We start from the raw sequence: 6,000 nt of genomic DNA on the forward strand, positions 1-6,000 counted from the left end.
TGCTTCTGCGCCCTCTGTGGACGCACCGCCACTGTGTCCTATTATACATGATATAACAATTGACTTCTGTTAAACCAGACTATTGGAAAACTTTTGTAAATCAATTGCAATCAGCTGCTGATCAGTGTATTCTGACAGAGGACTAGTTGCGCTGTCAGAATGCGTTGGCACTGGCACAGCAAAAATGATTCCTCCACCCACTTTGCTTAAGTGGATGGGGCAATCTGTTATTTTTTTTTCTGTTAGCCCTCTGGCTGATCAAGGAAAAAAAAAAGCATCTAAGGATGGCCAGCCTTACGCAGAGAGAAGTTCTTCTTTAATAACCTTCTAATGTCTTAAGGTACATTTGATATTTCCATAGTAGGGTTGATAATTCATGAGCTGGTATTCTCAATCATTAATTTCTGATAGCCTAACAATGTAAGGATTAACAAGTTATGAAGGTGCTTAGTATCTCTCAAAGAAATGTTCCAGTATGTTGTGAAATCTCAGTAATTGTTTTAAGAGCTAAACTGCATGCAGATGTTTAATCCCTCAGTAGTTTTAGATTAATATCTTTATGACAAAGTCTCATGTGCAGAATAGTGAAGTGAATATGCTGAAAATTAGGTGGTTGCAAACCAAAGGTTAATTTCAAGGAACTGTGCAATTAAAAATCTCCTGTGTAATTTAGCCCTACAGATAGGTTTCACCATGAAGTATTCATGTCGGATAATCATGTTTAGAGCTCTCCTTTTCTGCTTTAATCCGGCAGAATAGTCTGTCTTTGACCTTCCTAAAGAAGTACCATCTAAACCTTGGGACTGTCAACATTTTATGAGATTTTCTGAAACAATGAAGATTATCTCTCTCTAGTTCACAGTTATGCCTCAGTCACAAAGGCAGCCTGGGGGGAGGGGGGGGGGGGTAGTACAAATAGGTGGTTAAGATGTGGATTTATTACCCCATCTGCCCACCTGAAGGAGAACATGCAGCCCTGCTCACAGCCATATGTATACCATGGCCATGATGCAATGCTTCAAGGCCATGGCATAAATTATACCCTTTGAAGCCCTGTACACACGGCCCGGATTCTCGTCAGGAAAAAAAACATAGGCCGAGTGTACAGACACACTATTCAAAAGAACCGTCGTTCTTTTGAATGGCACGAACGTGGTGACTTCATCGACTACGACGAGCATGCGCTCGTCACATTCGATGCCATCGCCGACATCTTGCTTCACCCTACCTATGCCTTGGAAGCTGCCGCGCATGCGTCAAAGTCATTTCGAGCCTGCGCAGGTTTCCATGGAGAGGTAAGTATACACATGCTTGGGTTTCTCAGCAGGAAAACGCTGCCGAGAATCTCACGATGAGAAAATAGAGAGCAGGTTCTCTATTTTCCTCGTCGGGATTCTGGGCAGTTTTCTTGACGAGAAACCTCAAACCCTCGTACACACGCATGGTTTACTTGCCAAAAAAGCTCTGCCAGCAGTTTTTTCGCTGATTCTTGCCGAGAAAACCAAGCGTGTGTATGAGCCTTTGGCCCCGTACACACATCCGAGGAACTCGACGGGCAAAACTCATCGTTTTGCTCGTCAAGTTCTGTGTGAAGCCGCCGAGGATCTCGGCGAGCCAACTTTCCTCATTGAACAACGAGGAAATAGAGAACATGTTCTCTATTTGGCTCGACGAGGAACTCGTCGGCTTCCTCGGCCGAAAGTGTACACACGCCGGGTTTCTCGGCAGAATTCAGCTCCGATCGAGTTTCTGGCTGAATTCTGCGTCGTGTGTACGGGGGCCTTAGACCCAATCAAGCAACAGTCTGCCAAACAACCAAGTGTAATACAAGACATTGTCGTGTGGACTTTCAGGGATAAAGCAGACAGTGACACCATTTAAGGAGTAACACAAAACTTTCCAAACATTTATTCTTTTTGCTTTTTGTTCCATGTACTTTGAGAGTTATCATTACAGGCCAGACCACTGGAAAAATTGATTCTTTTGCATTCAACCTTTCTGATGTTTGCATGGTATGTTGCACAGTGAAACTCACTGTATCTGCATACTGATCCCTCCAAATGTGCATTATTCAACATCTCTGTGTGGAGTCATATTAAATGGAGAATGGAGTATGCGGGAGGTGGAGGGTGACAGCAGCATGGCTTAGCTAAACTCATTAAGGAGCTGTCTTTTATTCAGAATTAATTATGTTTCTTCAGTGATTACATGAGTGTAGTATAGAATCATAATTCATAGTTCAAGGCTTTAAGGACACTCCTTTAAACAGGTATAGGATACACATAATCATATATTTCTCTCTAGAGCATTTACATAGGCACTGTGATGGTTTTCAAAACACAGCAAATATAAAGGCAGGGGTTAATGTGTTAATTCGCTTGCGTCTCTTAATTTTTAACCACTTCCTGCCCGCCATATAACCGAATGACGTTGCCAAAGTGGTTAAGTTATCTTGACTGGACATCGTATGATGTCCAGCAGGATACGCCACATTTGCCCGCCCGTGGGGGGCACGTGGCGATTGGTGGTGCGGTGTGTCAATCTGTCACACCGCAACTCTGTTCATGGTAAACAGCTTATGACGTAGGCTCTTTACCATGTGATCAGCTGTGACCAATCACAGCTAATCGCAACCAGGAAGAACTGATAAATGGCTTTCCTCAGTTTGCGCTGACAGGAGAGCCGATCGGCAGCTCTTCTGTCAGAGGGGGGGGGTCTGCGCTGATGATTATAAGCGCATTGATTATCAGCTCAGCCCCCATCAGAGGTGCCCACCACATCTGCCAATCACTGCCCATCAGCTGCCAGTCAGTGCCCACCAAAGTGCTAATCAGTGCCCATCAGTAACACCTGTCAGTGTCCTTCACAGCTGCCAATCAGTGCCCATCAGTAATGACTGTCAGTACCTCATCATCAGTGCTGCTCTTCAGTGCTATCTATTAGTGCCCATCAGTGCCGCCTATTAGTGACCATCAGTGAAACCCATCAGTGCCTATCAGTGCCACATATCAGTGCCCATCAGTGCTGCATATCAATGCTGGCTATTGGTGCCCAGCAATGCTGCATATCAGTGCCCATCAATTCTACATATTAGTGCCTCCTCATCAGTGCCACCTTATCAATGCCACCTCATCAGTGTCCATCAGTGCCACTTCGTCAGTGCCCATCAGTGCAGCCTGATCAGTGCCTGTCATTGAAGAAGAAAACTAAATTTTATAACAGAAACTAAAAAAAACATAAAAAAAAAACAGTTTTTTAATTTGTTTAGCAAAAAATAAAAACCTCAGTGGTGATCAAATACCACCAAATAAAAATAAATAAATAAATGTCAATGGTCCCAAAAAAGTGTCAAAAGTGTCCGAGCTGTCTGCCGCAAAGTTGCAGTCCCGCTAAAAATCGCTGACCACCGCCATTAGCAGTAAAACGATTATAATAATAAAAATTCCATAAATGTATCCCCTATTTTGTAGACACTATGGGCCAGATTCACAGAGCAAGTACGCCGGCGTATCTATTGATACGCCGGCGTACTTTCAAATTTCCTGCGTCGTATCTTTAGTTTGAATCCTCAAACCAAGATACGACGGCATTTGGGTAAGATCCGACAGGCCTACGGCTTCGTACGCCTTCGGATCTTAGATGCAATACTTTGGCGCCCGATGGGTGGAGTTTGCGTCATTTTCTGCATCGGGTATGCAAATTAGCGATTTACGACGATCCACGAACGTACGCGCGTGCCGTCGCATTTTCTAACATCAACTGTAGTCGGCTTTTTCCGGCGTATAGTTAAAGCTGGTATTTTGCGGCGTATAGATAGACTTGCCATGTTAAGTATGGCCGTCGTTCCTGCGTCGAAATTTTTAATTTTTATTTTTTGCGTAAGTCGTCCGTGAATAGGGATGGACGTAACTCACGTCTAAGTTAAAAAAATGACGTCGTTGCGACGTCATTTCGCGCAAAGCACGGCGGGAAATTTCTGGACGACGCATGAGCAGTTCATTCGGCGCGGGGACGCGCTTCATTTAAATGAAACCCGTCCCCTGATCGCCGATTTGAATTCCGCCGCCAGAAATACACTACGCCGCAGTAACTTACGGCTCAAATTCGTTGAGGATTCGAAATTCCGCCAGGTAAGGTACGGCGGCGTAGTGTATCTCTGATACGCTGCGCGGATCCAATTCTCTCTGGATCTGGCCCTATAACTTTTGCGCAAACCAATTTAAGCTAATTGTGATTTTTTTTTTACCAAAAATATGTAGAAGAATACATATTGGCCTAAACTGATGAAGACATTTTTTTTTTTTAAATAGGGGATACTTATTATACTAAAAAGAAAAAAAAATTTTTTTTTCAAGATTGTCAGTCTTTTTTTGTGTATAGCGCAAAAAATAAAACCTGCATAGGTGATCAAATATTACCAAAAGAAAGATCTACCGTATTTATCGGCGTATAACACGCACAGGCGTATAACACGCACCCTAACTTTAAGAGGGAAGTTTCAGGAAAAAAACGTTCCACCGTCCCCTGCGTATAACACGCAGGCACAGTTTACCCTCAATTTTCAGGGTAAAAAAGTGAGTGTTATACGCCAATAAATACAGTATTTGTGGGAAAAAAAGGACATACATTTTGTTTGGGTACAACGTTGCAGGACCGCACAATTGTCAGTTAAAGCGATGCAGTGCTGTATCGCAAAAAAAATGGCCTGGTCATTAAAGTGGGATTCCGGGCATAGTTTTTTTTTTGGAATCCACAATACATTACATTCAATTTTCTTTTACAATTATCAAAAAAACATGATCGGTACATAAAACAGTGTAAACATTTAACTGACATCTGCTCAGCGATCTTGTGGCCGTTTCCATGTTAGCTGTGGGTATGAGAAGCCCAGTTCCTGTGTCTTCCTGGAATTCCCTAGAAAGGTGCATGCTGGGATTTTTAGGCACAGTAATGCCCAGAGACTCTTGGGAAATGGGGTCTTCGGACAGGAAGTTGAACCACCGCGGTCTAGGCACTAGGCAGATTACAAAATCTGCCTAGTAACAGCCATATACAAGTGAGTACAAATAGTTTTTTAAGAATTATTTTTAATTTTTTTACATTAAAGGCAAGCTGTTAATAAAAAGTTTGTTTTTAGGGTGGAACTCCGCTTTAAGGGTGCAAATCCATTCAGTTCTTAAGTGGTTAAAGGAGAATTATACAAAAAAAAAGATTAGTTAACACCTTGAGTCTTTTTTTTTTTCTTTATTTACTACTATTCATTTATCCTGGATTTTGAAATTTAGAAATGCAACCATTTAGAAATTTGATGAAAAGTTTAGCTCTAGGAAACACTTTTTAAAAGATAAGTAATGCATTTTATATACAGCTATATAGATAAGACCAAAATGAGGGACAAATGATAAGGAAAGAGGGACTTTATTCCAAATCAGGGACAGTCCCTCGAAATCAGGGACAGTTGGGAGCTACAAAATACTAATAAATCACAATAGATATCCTAATAGATAACAAAGTAGGGCCTGTTTATCTTTAGACTTCCTCTATTTTATTGAAATGTTGGCCAGAATTTTCTATACAGGTGGCCAACAGTGGAGAGAAGGATGAGTCACTGCTTAAACTCATTCAACTGTGTATGCAGGCTTCAGACAGTGCTGCACATACAACAGTTTTTATTTTCAGTAAATCGCAAATAAGGATGACCAGGAAAACATGTGAAAACAGCTTAATGCTCTACCTCTTAGCTAAAAATTTACATGGAATATTTTATTTATACCTGACTAAATGACATATATATATAGACAGACAGACAGACAGATAGATAGATAGATAGATAGATAGATGTGTGTGTATATATATATATATATATATATATATATATATATATATATATATATATATATATATATATATATCTTTATATATATATATATATATACAGTACAGACCAAAAGTTTGGACACACCTTCTCATTCAAAGAGTTTTCTTTATTTTCATGACTAT

The sequence above is a fragment of the Rana temporaria genome, chromosome 2 (genome assembly GCF_905171775.1).
Source record: "Rana temporaria chromosome 2, aRanTem1.1, whole genome shotgun sequence".
Lineage (NCBI taxonomy): Eukaryota > Metazoa > Chordata > Amphibia > Anura > Ranidae > Rana > Rana temporaria.